An 18181-nucleotide genomic window follows, 5' to 3' on the forward strand; every position below is an offset into this window, starting at 1 on the left:
CTGCATTAAAGACAGCTGTCTTAAATGGTCACCTGTATAAAATACTCCTGTCCACAGACTCAATTAATCAGTCTGACTCTAACCTCTACAACATGGGCAAGACCAAAGAGCTTTCTAAGGATGTCAGGGACAAGATCATAGACCTGCACAAGGCTGGAATGGGCTACAAAACCATAAGTAAGACGCTGGGTGAGAAGGAGACAACTGTTGGTGCACTAGTAAGAAAATGGAAGACATACAAAATGACTGTCAATCGACATCGATCTGGGGCTCCATGCAAAATCTCACCTCGTGGGGTATCCTTGATCCTGAGGAAGGTGAGAGCTCAGCCGAAAACTACACGGGGGAACTTGTTAATGATCTCAAGGCAGCTGGGACCACAGTCACCAAGAAAACCATTGGTAACACATTACGCCGTAATGGATTAAAATCCTGCAGTGCCCGCAAGGTCCCCCTGCTCAAGAAGGCACATGTACAGGCCCGTCTGAAGTTTGCAAATGAACATCTGGATGATTCTGAGAGTGATTGGGAGAAGGTGCTGTGGTCAGATGAGACTAAAATGGAGCTCTTTGGCATTAACTCAACTCGCCGTTTTTGGAGGAAGAGAAATGCTGCCTATGACCCAAAGAACACTGTCCCCACTGTCAAGCATGGAGGTGGAAACATTATGTTTTGGGGGTGTTTCTCTGCTAAGGGCACAGGACTACTTCACCGCATCAATGGGAGAATGGATGGAGCCATGTACCGTCAAATCCTGAGTGACAACCTCCTTCCCTCCACCAGGACATTAAAAATGGCTCGTGGCTGGGTCTTCCAGGACGACAATGACCCGAAACATACAGCCAAGGCAACAAAGGAGTGGCTCAAAAAGAAGCACATTAAGGTCATGGAGTGGTCTAGCCAGTCTCCAGACCTTAATCCCATCGAAAACTTATGGAGGGAGCTGAAGATCCGAGTTGCCAAGCGACAGCCTCGAAATCTTAACCCCTTAGTGACCAGCCCATTTTAGGCCTTAATGACCAAGCTATTTTATTCGTTTTTCTATAGTCGCATTCAAAGAGCTATAAAGTTTTTATTTTTTCATCTACATAGCTGTATGAGGACTTGTTTTTTGCGGGATTAGTTGTGCTTTTTAATAGCACCATTTTTGGGTACATATAATTTTTATATTAACTTTTATTAACCTTTTTGGGGGGGATTATAAAAAAAAACTGAAATTCCGCCATTGTTCTATGCGTTTTTAAATTGACGCCGTTCACTATGCGACGTAAATAACATGTTACCTTTATTCTATGGGTCGGTACGATTACGGCAATACCACATATGTGGAGGTTTTTTTATGTTTTACGACTTTTGCACAATAAAAACACTTTTGAACTAAAATTATTTGTTTTTGCCTCGTCGCTTTCCAAGAGCCGTAATTTTTTTATTTTTCCATCAATGTAGTGATTTTTTGGGCTTGTTTTCTGCGGGACAAGACGTAGTTTTGAATGGTACTGTTTTGGGGTACATGGGACTTATTGATTCATTTTTTAGGGGGCAATGGAAAAAAATTGCAATTTCGCCATAGTTTTTTGCGTTTTTTTTTACGGTGTTCACTTTGCGGTTTAAATTACATATTAACTTTATTAATGGAGTCATTACGGTCGCGGCGATACCACATATGTGTACTTTTTTTTTTTTTTTACACTTTTACTAAATAAAACCACTTTTTATGGAAAAAAATGGTTTTATTTATTTTTTTACTGTACTTTTTATTAATAATCTTTATTTCACTTTGATGACTTATTTTATTAGTCCCACTAGGGGACTTTACTGTGCGATGTTCCGATCGCTGCTATAATGCTCTGGTATACCAGAGTATTATTGCCTGTCAGTGTAAATCTGACAGGCAATCTGTTAGGACGTGCCTCCGGCGCGTCCTAACAGGCATATGTCCAGGGCAGACCTGGGGGCTTTTATCAGTCCCCCGGCTGCCATGACACCCCATCGGAGACCCGCGATTGCATTCGCGGGCCGCCGATGGGTGACAGAGGGAGCGCACTCCCTCTGTAAACAAAGTTAAATGCAGCGGTCGCTATTGACGGCGGCATTTAACGGGTTAAACGGCCGCGATCGAAGTAAACTTCGATCGCGGGCGTTGGAGCCGGAGCTCAGCTGTCATCAGACAGCAGAGCCCCGGCTCCTGCCTGCACGGGAGACCCGTGCAGGACTTAGACTAGGCTGACGTGAAAAGGCGTCAGCCTAGCCTAAAGCCCATTAGTGAATCACGTAAAAAGGCGTATTAGTGGTCACTAAGGGGTTAATGATTTACAGATGATCTGCAAAGAGGAGTGGGCCAAAATTCCATCTAACATGTGTGCAAACCTCATCATCAACTACTAAAAATGTCTGACTGCTGTGCTTGCCAACAAGGGTTTTGCCACCAAGTATTAAGTCTTGTTTGCCAAAGGGATCAAATACTTATTTCCCTGTGCACAATGCAAATAAATATATATAATTTTGACTATGTGATTTTCTTTTTTTTTTTTTTATATAATCTATCTCTCACTGGTAAAATTAACCTAGCCTAAAAATTGTACACTGTTCATGTCTTTGACAGTGGGCAAACTTACAAAATCAGCAAGGGATCAAATACTTATTTCCTTCACTGTATATATATATATATATATATATATATATATATATATATAAACCATAGCGCAAAGTAACGGCACCAGGACTTCAGAGTAGATTAATTACGGTGGATTTATTCACCTCAAGTGAGCGACGTTTCGGTTCGTCACAGAACCTTTCTCAAGCTATGATCACAGGAGAGCACTATTAAATCGTGAGGGATACTGGATACTCATGTTGAATACTATTGTCCCCAATGGTCTTAATGTGAGAAATGATCTTATTATGAATTATTAATACTTCATATAATTTTTGTACTTGATCTGAGACTTTATAGATACATTTTTATATGTTTTATATATCATCCACTTTGTGATCATTGCATACACCTGATTAGAGTGGGTGGTTTTCTTTCCTGGCTGCTATTTCAGCCACACATTCTCATTCCCTCCCCTATCTATAATCGCTCTTGAGAGCTAGAAACGCGTCAGAGGGGATGGACGCTTTATCTAATTTGTCCACAAGCTGTTCAACTTTTCCGCTGGCTATTTAAACAAATAAAGAAGATTTTTCAAAATTCCGCAAGCAGTGCTGATCTTTTCCTCCTGAATGTTGTTCCTATAGCGTGGAGATTGCTGTCTGCTTCGTGCACCTGGGAGGGTGAGCTGACATTTCATAGGCCCAGGAAGACCCTGGTGCTGGCAGGGGACAGAGTTTAGAGACAATGATGCGCTTCATCACCATGCTGACGGGAGGGAGCAGAGCAGAGCCCATGTAAGAATGTGGTTTGGCACCAATAGAGAGAGAGAGCAGATGAACCACATGAGGTGAAATACCCGAGTGCTGTTCGTCTGTGTAAGAGTTAGATAGGGACCTAGTTGCAAATGTGAGCGTGATCTTGTTACTTTTTGTTAAGGCAGGGAGACTAGAGGCTGCAGGAGTGGTGAACCAAAGGTCTGGAGACATGACTTGAGTCTATCCAGAGATGAGAAGGAGTCCTTAGTAGGAAAGTAGTACGGCTGCTTTGCCAAGCGGGGCCCTGAGCGTGGGTCATGAAGCAGATTGTGAGCTGACAAAGTGTCAATTAGGGTCTAGGGGCTGATAGTGTCAGGCCATGGATGAGGGTGCAGGCCACTGTTAAACCGGTGATGGCTGCAGTGTATCGTTAACCTGAGTGTTTAGCACTAAGCAGTCTACTGGGGCTGTGAAAATAGTCAACCTGGTGTGGGAAGCAGAGTGCGGGTGAGCGTAACTGTGCTCAAACCCGAGGGAGGCTATGGTGAGGTTCAATAGGATATTTAGGTTGAACCTTGTTCTGGTGGTCAGATGAGATAGCTGTAGTAAGGACTGGTTGCCCTGTAGGCCTGAGACGTGGATTGTTCAGTGGGAGTAGTAGCAAAGTAGCAGCCCTTTGAAAAGTGTGGACTGAATGTCTTATCATGGAAGTGCCTGTAAGAATTGATTAAGAAAGGAAAATTGGAGGACAGTGCCCTTTATAATATTAACCCTTGAGTGTCAGGGAGTGGTGATAGAAGAACACTAAGCAACCATAAAAAGCGGAACCCTTGTGATTTAGGGAAACGTGCCCTAGAGACTAATCCCTTGTAAACTGAAACCATTGAAATGCATGGACAGTGTCAGAGAAAGTGACAAGTCCCTTGATAACAGGGTTTGTAATTGATGGGATAATACCCTAGGTACAGGAATCAACAGAGAGAAAGAGAAGGGTTCCTGATGACCGGTGGGAAACTGTTACTTTACACAGTCTCACGCCTTTACCAAGGAGTCTGGGTGTGGTCTCTGTGGTTAGTTTTTCAGTAACGTTAAGAGCTTTTACCTCTTCATATGAACTGTAACTGCAAGATTGTGTGCCTCTTTTAAGTACTGTAACCATCATGCATATTGTGCCTCTTGAAAAGATACCTCTAATACAACAAACAAAATATAAAGAAAAACTAAATTTTTTGCCTAGTAGGTGGCAGTAAATTTTATAACAAAACACAATTTGCCTATAAGGCAACTAACCCCATTTTCCACACTACTAACAGAAGGTATTGAATTGTTATATTCACATATTTCCTAATAATGAAACTAACCTTTATTAAAGGCACGTAGCCTATATTCTAAAAACAACACATGAGCCCAGAAACGATATCACTCAAATAGATGTAATGGTCAGTCTCTGCTAACAGCAGTAGAAAAAATATATTGTATGCAGGCCGCTATCCCAGAATTGATTCGGAGCCGATGGTATGTTAAAAACCTTCACCAAAGCCCCCCCAACATGTTTCGCCAAGATAATACTAATAATGGCAATCTTTATTATTAGGAATTATGTGAATAGAATGATTCAATACCTTCTGATAGTAGTGTGGAAAATAGGGTTAGTTGCCTTATAGGCAAATTGTGTTTTGTCTTAAAGAGATATACCGATTACCAGTGGCGTAACTACCGCGGTAGCAGCCATAGCGGCTGCTACGGGGCCCGCGGCTCGAGGGGGCCCGTGCCGCCAGCCGAACACGCCCCCCATATGCCCGGTGGCGCCGCTAGCAGCCGTTATGGCTGCTACAGCGGTAGCGGTGCTACTACGGGGCCCGCGCCGCCGAGCCCTCTCATGCCGGTAGATGTCGCTAGCACCGGAGGGGCCCCCGGTGCCAGCGACAGCCAAATACATGCATAAATCGCTGAATGGCCGGGCATGTTTCGTGCCCGACCATTTAGCGCTTTACAATGACGCTGATTGGCAAGGCAAAATGACTTTCCCCTGCCAATTAGCGCCTTTAAACGACGCTAGTGGCGCGTTGACATCATCGCTACGCTTCTGTGCTTGAAAAGGTGCTAATTGACGGGGCAAGTCATTCTGCCCCGCCAATCAGCGTCATTGAACGACGCGTCGTTCAGCTCCAGCAGACCTGCTCAGAAGAGAGCAGATCTGCATTGCCATCGGATGGAGCGGGAACGGGATCATGCGAGTATGTAAAGTTTTTTGTTTTTTTCTAATAAAACTGTGACTGGCATTATCTATAGTGGGGGTTCTATCTACAGGGGGGGTCGTCTATATGTGGGCCACTATATACATGGGGGGTCTATATGTGGGGATGTGGAGCACTATCTACAGGGGGGGACTATATGTGGGGAGGTGGGCCACTATATACAGGGGGGGTCTATATGTGGGCCACTATATACAGGGGTGGTCCATATGTGGGCCACTATATACAGGGGTGGTCTATATGTGGGCCACTATATACAGGGGAATCTATATGGGAGACACTATACAGGGGTGGGCTATATGTAGAGCACTATCTATAGGGGAGATATTTTTAGGGCACTTTCTATAGGGGTGGGCTATATGTGGGACACTATGTACTGTAAAGGGATGGGTTACCTGTGGGTCACTAGCTACAGGGTGGCTATATGTAGGCCACTGTCTAGAGGGGTGGGCTATATGTGGGACACTATATACAGGGGGAGCTATATGTGAGACTATCCACAGAGGTGGGCTATACGTGGAGCACAATCTATAGGGGAAGCTAGAGTAGGTAGGAGCAGCACTAGTGTAAAATACCAAATGAATGGTCGGTGCTAAGCTTCAAATAGTAGGAGTGACTTCTCCCCATATGATATATAACAGAAGAATAAGAGCACGGAAGCAGCACTCAAAGAAAAAATGTAAAGTTTATTCACCCAACAGATGCAACGTTTCACTTCCTCAATGGCTTGAAAATGCTTCCATTGAGGAAGTGAAACACTTCAATTTTTTTCTTTGAGTGCTGCTTCCGTGCTCTTATTCTTCTGTTATAGGGGAAGCTATATGTAGAGCAGCATGGTGGCTCAGTGGTTAGCACTATTGCCTTGCAGCTCTGGAGTCCATATGTAGGCACTATCTACAGAGAGCTGTATGTGGGACATTATCTACAGAGGCTTCTATGTAGGGCACTATCTACAGAGGCTCTATGGGGGTCACTATCTACAGGGGGCTATGGGGGCACTATCTACAGGGGGCACATTGTGTGTGTGGGACACAGTGTATGGCGCTATGAGGTGAACTGTATAGTACTATTATAATTAGGGACACAGTCTATGGCGCTATTATAGTTAGAGGTGGAGTGTATGGCGCTTTATTATATTTAGAGGTATTGAGAATTGTAGCTTCATTTATAGGTGCAGAAATGTTTTAAAAGTGAGAAGCTGAAGACATCTGAGCGGAAAACTGTAGAAATGGGTTGTGGCCGGAAGAAATCCATTATAGAGGTCTGGACCGGAGGGAGAAGAAAATAACTAGAATCTGAGATCGTCACTGGTGAGTCACTTAATGTAAATGTTTATTCTGCCTGTATTTATGTACTAAGCTTGGTTCTGGGGATGTATTTATGTACTGAACTTGGTTCTAGTGTTGTTTTTATGTACTGAGGTTGGTTCTGGTGCTGTATGCATGTCAGAGCTTGGTTCTGGTGCTGTATATACACTACCGTTCAAAAGTTTAGGGTCACTTAGAAATTTCCTTATTTTTGAAAGAAAAGCACAGTTTTTTTCAATGAAGATAGCATTAAATTAATCAGAAATACACTCTATACATTGTTAATGTGCTAAATGACTATTCTAGCTGCAAACATCTGGTTTTTAATACAATATCTACATAGGTGTATAGAGGCCCATTTTCAGCAACCATCACTCCAGTGTTCTAATGGTACATTGTGTTTGCTAACTGTGTTAGAAGGCTAATGGATGATTAGAAAACACTTGAAAATCCTTGTGCAATTAAGTTAGCACCGCTGTAAACAGTTTTGCTGTTTAGAGGAGCTATAAAACTGACCTTCCTTTGAGCTAGTTGAAAATCTGGAGCATTACATTTGTGGGTTCGATTAAACTCTCAAAATGGCTAGAAAAGATAGCTTTCATGTGAAACTCGATAGTCTATTCTTGTTCTTAGAAATGAAGGCTATTCCATGCAAGAAATTGCCAAGAAACTGAAGATTTCCTATAACGGTGTGTACTACTCCCTTCAGAGGACAGCACAAACAGGCTCTAACCAGAGTAGAAAGAGAAGTGGGAGGCCCCGCTGCACAACTGAGCAACAAGACAAGTACATTAGAGTCTCTAGTTTGAGAAATAGACGCCTCACAGGTCCTCAACTGGCAGCTTCATTAAATAGTCACCAGATCTCAACCCCATAGAGCTGTTGTGGGAGCAGCTTGACCGTATGGTACGCAAGAAGTGCCCATCAAGCCAATCCAACTTGTGGGAGGGGCTTCTGGAAGCATGGGGTGAAATTTCTCCCGATTACCTCAGCAAATTAATAGCTAGAATGCCAAAGGTCTGCAATGCTGTAATTGCTGCAAATGGAGCATTCTTTGACGAAAGCAAAGTTTGAAGGAGAAAATTATTATTTGAAATAAAAATCATTATTTCTAACCTTGTCAATGTCTTGACTATATTTTCTAGTAAGTTTGCAACTCATTTGATAAATATAAGTGTGAGTTTTCATGGAAAACACAAAATTGTCTGGGTGACCCCAAACTTTTGAACGGTAGTGTATGTACTGCGGTTGGTTCTGGGGCTGTATATATGTACTGATGTTGGTTCTGGGGCTGTATATATGTACTGAGGTTGGTTCTAGTGCTGTATTTATGTACTGAGCTTTGTTCTAGTGCTGTATGTATGTACTGAGCTTGGTTCTGGTGCTGTATATATGTCAGAGCTTTGTTCTGGTGCTGTATATATGTACTGAGGTTGGTTCTGGGGCTGTATATATGTACTGAGGTTGGTTCTGGGGCTATATATATGTACTGAGGTTGGTTCTGGTGCTGTATTTATGTACTGAGCTTTGTTCTAGTGCTGTATGTATGTACTGAGCTTGGTTATGGTGCTGTATATATGTCAGAACTTGGTTCTACTGCTGTATTTATGTACCGAGCTTGGTTGTGGTACTCTATATATGTCAGAGCTTGGTTCTGGATCTGTAATTATATAGGATATATTTATAATAACAAAATTGCAGGGCAGATGGAATTGTTCACAATTCATTGTATATTTAATGGGAACCTGTCAGGTAGTTTTAACCCCTTGTACTACCACCATGCGGTAATACATGACCTGACAATATCTCCAAACATTCCCTTGTATGTTTTTTTCAGATGCAACAAAATCTTTAAAATCCACTTTTAAAACGTCGCACACTATATGCTAATTACTCATTAGAGGGTCATGGGGAGGTGCTGCTATCCTAAGGAGTCACATAGTCCTGCCTCCAAACCCACCTTTCCATGTTTGAGTGACATCTCCCTGGCTGATACAACTTTCTCGGATGCACCATTGCCTTGTGGCACTCTACACAATGGGGGGCTCAGTGGCACTATACACAAGGGGGGCTGTGTGGCACTATACACAAAGTGGGGGCTGTGTGGTACTATACACAAGGGGGAGGTGTTGCACTATACACAAGGGGGGCTGAGTGGCACTATACACATGGGGGAACTGTATGGCACTATTTACAAGGGGAGTGCTGTGGCTCTATCTACAGGGGGCTGAGTATGGCACAAGCTGCAGGGGTCTGTGTGCGGCACTATCTACTAAGGGGGGTTGTGCTGCACTATCTACTAAGGGGGGCTGTGTGGCACTATATACAAGGGAGTGGGGCTGTGTGGCACTATATACAGTGGGAGCTGTATAGCGCTATATACAGTGGGGGCTTTATGGAGATATCTACATGGGGTTGTATGGCACTAGCTACAAGGGGGAGGTGGGGGCGCTATCTACAAATGGGGTGTGACACTGTCTATAGGTGGGTCTATATAGCACTGTCTACAGGGGGGCTGTATGGCACATTCTACAGGGGGCACTATTTATAAGGGGGGCTGGTTGTGGCACCTGGGGGTCCCCCGGTCAAGAGTTTGCTATGGGGCCCCGTCTTACCTAGTTACGCCCCTGCCCATTACACTTTGTGTGCCACTGTATTCTCGGTTGTGTTCAGTAAAATTGGACTGTTCAAATTAATTTGGTCTGCGATTGTCTTTTCTTAAAGTGGAACCACTTCAGTAGCCCACACATAAATAGAAATTCACAAATTTAATGTGATTTAATTGAATATTGTAAATGCTCTGTTAAAAGCTATGTACACTTTTGCACTATGTATTTTTTTTTAATTGTTCATTTACTTTCTAAATGCAAAAATAAGAAACTTTCTAAAGAAGCTTTATTAAAAATGTCCTTTCTGACATAGATTCAACAGCACACTTCTCCTGGTTGTGTACATGGAAGCTGTGTGGAGATGGAGGAAAGCATCCAAGTGTTCTAGGAGGGCAGATCACACAGGCCTGTCAGTATCAAAGTGTACATAGGGAGAAAAGCAGAGGGCACAGAGGGGAATCCTACAGGCTATCAGATATTTATACAGTTCCTTATTGCATGTGTCCCCAAATTCCATAGACATCCAAAAAGTTTCTGGAGATGACCATGAAAAGTGGGAAAGCCACATTAGCGAGCAACATCCCAGAAAGGTGCTTTACCCAAACTCTTGCCGCATTCCAAATATGGCGTAGTTCTCTGCCTCTCAGAATCAGATGCACGCCCAGGGCCGCCATCAGGAATTTCAGGGCCCCCTACAGCTAAATTTTCTGGGCCCCCCTACCATGGCACCGCCTGTTTAACGGTACTCCGTCCAGCACTATATCATGGTACCCAGGGCCGCCATGAGGGGGGGTATTATGGGTACTGATGTGAGAGGCCCGGCCAAACCTAATTGAAAGGGGGGCCCGGCAACTGCCGCGACTTGCCTTTGGTAGAAAAAAAACAGGCCCCTGCAATGGGGCCCGTTTTTTTCACCAAAAGAATGTCGTGAGCTGCGGGCCCCCCTTTCAATTAGGTTTGGCCGGGCCTCTCACATCAGTACCCATAATACCCCCCCTGATGGCGGCCCTGGGTAGCATGGGGGTCGTCATGGGGGCCGTCAAACACTGCCGCCCGTGCGACCGATCGCGCGCACCCGCAAACTCCCGCGCATGCGCACCCACGACCGCCTGGAACCGCGCACCGAATTTTGAGGCAGATTTTGACCTGCCCACACTATCTTGCCGCGTTTTTTGCCCGCGGCGATTGAGGACAGCAGACAAAAAACGCAGGGAAAAATGCATTTTCTGCCTCCCATTGATTTCGATGGCAGGTCAGAGGCAGAACCGCGGCAAGAAAGGACGTGCTGCTTTTTCTTTTTTCCGCGACTGGCTCCCATTGATTTCAGATTAAATCAATGGGAGGCAGTTTTGGAAGTTTTTTGGTGCTGCTTCTGACGCAGTGTCCGAGTCAATATCAAGGGCCAAAAACTCTGTGAACTGGGCCTTATTGTTAGGGCTTATTCAGACGAACGTGTAATACATCCGTGCAACGCACGTGATTTTCACGCGCCTCGCACGGACCTATGTTAGTCTATGGGGCCGTTCAGACGGTCAGTGATTTTCATGCAGCGTGTGTCCGTGTGTCCGCTGCGTAAAACTCACGACATGTCCGATATTTGTGCATTGTTCGCGCATCACGCACCCATTGAAGTCAATGGGTGCGTGAAAATCACGCCCAGCACTTCCGCAGCAGTATAAACTATGAATGAAAACAGAAAAGCACCACGTGCTACAAACATACAAACAGAGTGTCATAATGATGGCGGCTGCGCGAAAATCACGCAGCCGCGCATCATACGCTGCTGACACACGGAGCGGTTATGACCTTTTGCATGCACAAAACGCCACGTTTTGGCGCACACAAAAAGCACACGCTTGTGTGAATCCGGCCTTAGGGTAGGAACACACTAGGCATTAACGCTGCAGTTTTTATGCAACACGTTTTATTGTGGAAAATCCACAGCGTATCACAGTCGCAGCCGAGTGGATGAGGTTTAAACAAATCTCATTCACACGCTGCAAAAAAAATGGACCTGCAGTGTGACTTTTTAAGCCGCAGCATGTCAATTTATTCTGTGGAATCGCTGCTCCTCTGTTGCGGAAATGCTGCGTTTCTGCCGCAAAAATCACAAATGAGAAAAAATAAAAAAGGCACTTTTTTAAATTTATACAAATTTTAGACTTGCCCCAGCCATAGTCCTGGTGACGCGATCCTCTATTCTTAGCGCAGCCCCGCCTCCTGTCATGACGTTTCATCCCATGTGACTGCTGCAGGTCACATGGTCTACAGCGTCATCCCAGGAGGCAGGGCTACGTTCAGAAGAGAGAGATGCGTCACCTAAACTACGGCCGGGGCAAGTCGAAACTTTTATTTCACTGCAGGATTCCCGCAGCGGACACGCCTCACGAAACCTGCGCCACTATTTGGTGCGGTTTTGCTGGCGGAATTCCCTGCGGCTACCGGGGCGGATAAGCTGTGTAGTTTTACTCAGCATATCCGCCTAGTGTGTCCCTTATGATGTCGCTCCTGGAGCTGCTGCCGGTCTCTAAATAGGCAGTTGGTCCAGTGGAATTTGGAATTATTTTTTTTTGTGAACCAGCTTAAAAAAAATACAAAACTTTTTTGTTAGGGCCTGTTCACATTACCGTTCGCTTCTGTTCCGTCTGAGGTTTCCGTCGGGTGAACCCTGCAACGGAAAGTGAAAGCTTCCGTTTCCGTCACCATTAGCGCAGTCGACTACGCTATTGATTCCGTCCGAAAACCTGCCGGAACGGTGACGAACGGAAACCATTAGCGATGTTTCCGTCACCATTGAGATCAATGGTGACTGAAACGGAAGCTGTGCTGTCACTTTCACTTTCCGTTTCGGGGTTCACCCGACAGAAACCTCAGACGGAACCCCGGAGCGGAAGCGAACAGTGATGTGAACAGGCCCTAACACAAAAGTTTTGTGTTTTTTTAAGCTGGTTCACAAAAAAAATAATTCCAAATTCTACTGGACCAACTGCCTATTTAGAGACCGGCAGCAGCTCCAGGAGCGACATCATAAGGGACACACTAGGCGGATATGCTGAGTAAAACTACACAGCTTATCCGCCCCGGTAGCCGCAGGGAATTCCGCCAGCAAAACCGCACCAAATAGTGGCGCAGGTTTCGTGAGGCGCGTCCGCTGCGGGAATCCTGCAGGGAAAAAAAAGTTTAGACTTGCCCTGGCCGTAGTTTAGGTGACGCATCTCTCTCTTCTGAACGTAGCCCCGCCTCCTGGGATGACGCTGTAGACCATGTGACCGCTGCAGCAGTCACATGGGATGAAACGTCATGACAGGAGGCGGGGCTGCGCTAAGAATAGAGGATCGCGTCACCAGGACTACGGCCGGGGTAAGTCTAAACTTTTTTATAAATGTAAAAAAGTACCTTTTTTTTTTCTTATGTGTGATTTTTGCGGCAGAACCGCAGCATTTCCGCAACAGAGGAGCGGCGATTCCACAGAATAAATTGACATGCTGCGGCTTAAAAAGCCAAAAGCCACACTGCAGGTCCATTTTTTTTGCAGCGTGTGAATGAGATTTGTTTAAATCTCATCCACTCGGCTGCCACTGTAATACGCTGCGGATTTTCCACAATAAAATGTGTTGCATAAAATCCGCAGTGTTCATGCCTAGTGTGTTCCTACCCTGAGGCCGGATTTACCCGAGCGTGTGCTTTTTGTGTGCGCAAAAACGTGGCGTTTTGTGCATGCAAAAGTTCATAACCGCTCCGTGTGTCAGCAGCGTATGATGCGCGGCTGCGTGATTTTCGCGCAGCCGCCATCATTATGACACTGTTTGTATATTTGTAGCACGTGGTGCTTTTCTGTTTTCATTCATAGTTTATACGGCTGCGGAAGTGCTGGGCGTGATTTTCACGCACCCATTGACTTCAATGGGTGCGTGATGCGCGAACAATGCACAAATATCGGACATGTCGTGAGTTTTACGCAGCGGACACACGGACACACGCTGCGTGAAAATCACTGACCGTCTGCACGACCCCATAGAGTAACACAGGTCCGTGCGAGGCGCGTGAAAATCACACGCGTTGCACGGATGTATTACACGTTCGTCTGAATAAGCCCTAACAATAAGGCCCAGTTCACACAATTTTTGGCCCTTGTTATTGACTCGGACACTGCGTCAGAATCAGCACCAAAAAACTTCCAAAACTGCCTCCCATTGATTTAATCTGAAATCAATGGGAGCCAGTCGCGGAAAAAAGAAAAAGCAGCACGTCCTTTCTTGCCGCGGTTCCGCCTCTGACCTCCCATCGAAATCAATGGGAGGCAGAAAATGCATTTTTTGCTGCGTTTGTCTGCTGTCCTCAATCGCAGCGGGCAAAAAACGCAGCAAAAAACGCGGCAAGATAGTGTGTGCAGGTCAAAATCTGCCTCAAAATTCTTTAAGGAATTTTGAGGCAGATTTTTTCGGCCTGCAAAATACTCTGTGTGAACAGGGCCATACATAAACAGCACTTTGAGACACTTTACTCACCGTGTCAGAAGAGCTGCTCCCACTCCAGTCCTCTTCAGCCGATGTCTTCGGTCCAGATGTCATCCTTCACCTTCACCTCCAGGCTCCAGAAAATGGCGGGGATCGTAGAAATGCCGCCGCGCAACAACTAGACTCCTCCCCCTCTCCTTACGCAGCCACGCTCTGGAGAAGGAGGAGGAGGCGGAGTCGGACGAGGAGGCGGAGTCGGACGAGGAGGAGGACGAGGAGGACGAGTCAGAGGCGGGCCAGCAGGTAAGTAGACTGCGCCGCTGTCCAGTGTGGCTGTGCTGTCCTGTCCTTCCCCCTGGATCTTGTGTTGGGAGGGAGGGAGGCGGTGCGCCCGGACGCGCGCGCTTGCGGTCGTTCGCGCGCTCGCTAGTACGCGCGCAAGCGGGCGGTGTTTCGCGGCGGTGATAAGAGGGGGGCCCGCAGCTCACGACATTGTTTTGGTGAAAAAAACAGGCCCCATTGCAGGGGCCTGTTTTTTTCTACCAAAGGCAAGTCGCGGCAGTTGCCGGGCCCCCCTTTCAATTAAGTTTGGCCGGGCCCCCTACACTACTACCCCTAATACCCCCCTGATGGCGGCCCTGTGCACGCCAGCCAGCATGGCAGGAGTAAGCAATGGCTAAGGCTGGATTCACATGAGCATATTACGTCCGTAATGGATGGAACGTATTTCGGCCGCAAGTCCCGGACCGAACACACTGCAGGGAGCCGGGCTCCTAGCATCATACTTATGTATGATGCTAGGAGTCCCTGCCTCTCCGTGGAACTACAGTCCCGTACTGAAAACATGATTACAGTATGGGACAGTTGTCCGGCAGCGAGGCAGGGACTCCTAGCATCGTACATAAGTATGATGCTAGGAGCCCGGCTCCCTGCAGTGTGTTCGGTCCGGGACTTGCGGCCGAAATACGTTCCGTCCATTGCGGACGTAATGTGCTCGTGTGAATCCAGCCTTAGACTCACAATGACCTCAATACCACCAATACTGCACTTCTTAAGCATATCCAGGTAATATTTCAACCTGAGCTGATGCTCGGGCTGGGGATTCCTCTGCTGGATGAGCCCTTGAAGTTATTGTCCATATATGGACAGTGACTTCAGGAGCTCCTCCAGCAGAAGAATCCCCGGCTCGAGCGTCGGTAACGCTCTTGCTGGGGATTCCACTCCAAGAGGGAGCCCCAATGGAGCTAACTACAGTGACGGGGGTGTAGCGCTTTCAACAGGGTGGGTTGTGTGGCCAATGCTCACCAACCACCAATGATCCAGCAGCGCGGGAAAGGGACTGAGCTCCTTCATGACGTCATGAAGAAGCGCCGGCACGCTCCTCTTTCGACCTGCTCTCTCCTCTCCTGAGGGAGCTTCGGTGCCCCACGGGCCGCAGATGACAGCCTCAGGGGCCGGCCGCATGTTTGAGAGGAATTCATCAAGCCAGTTTAAAAGAAACGTCCTTTAAAGTGCTACATAGGTCCCACTTATTTCCTTCCAGACTCCACTTACTGTATCCACCTACATCACCAATATGTTTTAGAGGATGTCAGTTTGATGGTGCTCACGCAAAAAGTGGACATGCCCATTTGTAATTTTCTGGGATCATGCTGTAGAGCTAGTCTTGTTAGTTCTACAAATCAAATTCACCTAATCTGCTTCTGTGCTATTCTTAAGAAATAAATTATTTTCAACGCAATACTAAGACCACAAATTAAGGGCGGATTCACACGAACGTGAATTGCGTCCGTGCAGGCCGCGTGGTTTTCACACGGCTCGCATGGACCAATAGTAGTATATGGGGCAGTACGGACAGTCCGTGCTTTTTGCGCAGAGTTTGTCCGCTGCGTAAAAAGCGCGACATGTTCAATATCTCAGCATTTTTCGCGCATCACGCACCCATTGAAGTCAATGGGTGCGTGAAAACCACGCATGCCACACGGAAGCACTTCCGTTCGAACTGGCTGTTTCGAGCAACAGCTGTCAAAAGGATGAATGTAAACAGAAAAGCACCACGTGCTTTTCTGTTTACAAAAATCCAAATGCGTGTCATAATGATGGCGGCTGCGCGAAAACCACCCAGCCGCGCATCATATGCTGCTGCCACACGGAGCGGTCAAGTGGCTTTTGCGCAGGTAAAATGCCGCGTGTTTTGCGTGCGCTATCAGTGTGTGAAGAGTGGGAGAAGAGGGTTGCATTGACAATCCAACACAATGGGCAGCACTTTGAACACATTTTATAAGTGGTCAGAAACTTGTAAATAACTCATGAAAGAATAAAGTAATGTTAAAACCAAGCACACCATTGTTTTTCTTGTGAAATTCTCGATAAGTTTGATGTGTCACATGACCCTCTTCCCATTGAAAAAATGAAAGTTGGATACAAAATGGCCGACTTCAAAATGGTCGCCATGGTGAACACCCAGCTTGAAAAGTTTCCCCCCTCCCATATACTAATGTGCCACAAACAGGAAGTTAATATCACCAACCATTCCCATTTTATTTAGGTGTATCCATATAAATGGCCCACCCTGTATATTAAATATAGTAGCCTGCTCACCTGCGCGCCACCACTTTATGGTTACCACCGGTCCCAGAAGCTCCTGGAGTGGTCACATGCCGTTCATCGGCAAGTGACTGCTGAGGCAAGCAATTGGCTGCAGTGGCATGTAACTGGTGAACGGCAGAAGCTGCAGGAACATTTGGGCCCGGAACGGCGGAGAACGGGCCACTGCCCTGGAGTGGGGGAGAATTTCAAGTGGTGAGCACCTGATAGGTCACAATTTTATTCCAACCCCTGCCCTAATAAAGAGTTTTAAACGTCCCGGTTAACCCCTCTCAGGTGGTATTTCGGTAGCGTAAAAAATATTTTCAAAACTCCCCCATTTGCATGTTGTTGGTATCAGAAAGCCATCCTGTTCTCCACCATGTAATATGTACCTTTCTATATAGCCCGCGTTGTCTAGCTCTGTTCCATACTTCAGCGAAACAGTATGGCGTTTTTATCATGACCCGGAAGACCTGCCTAATAGATCTCTTTGCTACATGTCCAAAAATTCTCTGCTGTCCTCTGTTGGCATTGCGCTTACACGTGTGGAGCTGCGTTGATATTAGTCCATTGCAGAGCAGTATGACAAGGCTTTGGGCATTCACATTACAATAAAAGTCTGAAGTATTTAGCTAAACGCACATGCGTGGTCCATTACACATTCATGGTGATTCATGTAAAGTTAGTGACCCCAATTCAGAGGTACTGCTCATGCTCTGTCAACAAATGTCAAGTGGAAACAAATAAAATGTAATAGCCATGAGAGAAGGTATACCTTTAATGGACTAAGAAGGTATTAGTTATAAAGGTATTATTTTATAACTATATGCATTCAAAACTTCAAATAACATCAAATTGATAAGTTTGATAAGTTTTGAACTGTAGTAAGATAAAACCTAATTGATTTAGGCAGAATAACCCTTTGCAGAAGTAAAAAAAATAATCTGTAACTAGTTAATGTGGCAGGTCATCTTGAAGAAAGTTCGAAATCATTGAATCAGAACTTTATTTTTTTGTAAAAAGGGCTATCTTTTTCATAAAAATCTTTAAACGTAAACGTCCCGAAAAACGGCTGAAAAAACGGAAGCAGAATGCCTCCAAACATCTGCCCATTGATTTCAATGGGGAAAACTGAGTTTTTTTCCGACGGGGCGTTTTTTAAGCGCCCGTTTTTCAAAATGGCCGCGTAAAAAAACTGACGCGAAAAAGAAGTGAATGTCACTTCTTCAGCCGTTTTTGGAGCAATTTTCATAGACCATATTGAAAAACATCTCCAAAAACGGCTATAAAAAACGCAAGGAAAATCGCGAGTGGCTTAAAAAAATGTTTGGAAAGCAAGAGCTGTTTTCCCTTGAGAACAGCTCCATATTTTCAGACGTTTTTGAGTTTGTGTGTGCACATACGCTTAGGAAGGAAGAGCGAAGAGGAAAGTGAACAGTGTCAAGATATAGCAACAAAACAGTACATTATACTCAAGCAATTCCGAAAGTAGTGGTGTTGAGGTCAATGCTCATATTTACATTGAGCAAAAACACGAAACGAAAATTGAACAAAAACAGTAATCAGGGAAATTAGGGCATGTTCACACGGCTTATTCTCAGGCATATTTTGGA

Source organism: Rhinoderma darwinii, chromosome 4, assembly GCF_050947455.1.
Source record: "Rhinoderma darwinii isolate aRhiDar2 chromosome 4, aRhiDar2.hap1, whole genome shotgun sequence".
NCBI lineage: Eukaryota > Metazoa > Chordata > Amphibia > Anura > Rhinodermatidae > Rhinoderma > Rhinoderma darwinii.